Consider the following 1027-nt stretch of genomic DNA (forward strand, 5'->3'; position numbering starts at 1 on the left):
ATATATATATATATATATATATATATATATATATATATAGATACACTGTCTCTTAATACAACACTGACTCTTGTTTATTTAAGTTCTGCCGAATCAGACTGCTATGAACAAGCGCTACTCCCACAACAAGAACAAGAAAAATATCAACAACAGCACAACAACATCATTATAATTAAAGTTTCAATATATTCTAAGAAACAATGTAAAGATTTATATCCTAAAAGACAAAGGAAGATTGTGTTTCAATTTTGTGTCGAGTGGAAGAATAGCGATGATCTGACGACAACAATTAGCAGAAGAATTTCCAAATAACTCCTCGTTTAAGAGCAATAATTATTTCGGTATTACACTCTTGACCGTTAAATTTCCCATGAGAAATCGAGACAACGGCTTCGATGTCTATCCAATGGAAATTTATCGACTACACTGTCATAAATATAGTTACACATGAAAAAAGATATTTATTAGACATAATATGGTGTCCGTGTGATAGGAAACACTGATTCCCAAATGCCACACTTCCGAACATTTCATATATAAATATGAGTATATCTATCTATCTATCTATCTATCTATCTATCTATCTATCTATCTATCTATCTATCTGACTCTATGTCTGTCTGTCTGTCTGTATATCTGGCTGTCTATTTATTGACCTATCTATCCTTCTGTAGAGAGATAGATATAGATTCATCTAGATATGTATCCACCTCTACGTATGTGTGTGCATACACACACGCAGGCACACACACACACACACACACACACACACACACACACACACACACACACACACATACACATATATATATATATATATACACCTTACTAACAAGCTGTAGAGACACCACAAAACCGTTACTCAGGGTTTTACTTTCGCGTTCGTCGAAAGTTTTGGTTTCAAAACTGTCTAAAGAACGGGAAGGTGTAACTCTGAGCAACAGTTTTTGTGATGCCATTGCAGCTTTATTAATAAAGGATATTACTCTCTCTCTCTCTCTCTCTCTCTCTCTCTCTCTCTCTCTCT

Source organism: Octopus bimaculoides, chromosome 20, assembly GCF_001194135.2.
Source record: "Octopus bimaculoides isolate UCB-OBI-ISO-001 chromosome 20, ASM119413v2, whole genome shotgun sequence".
Taxonomy (NCBI): domain Eukaryota; kingdom Metazoa; phylum Mollusca; class Cephalopoda; order Octopoda; family Octopodidae; genus Octopus; species Octopus bimaculoides.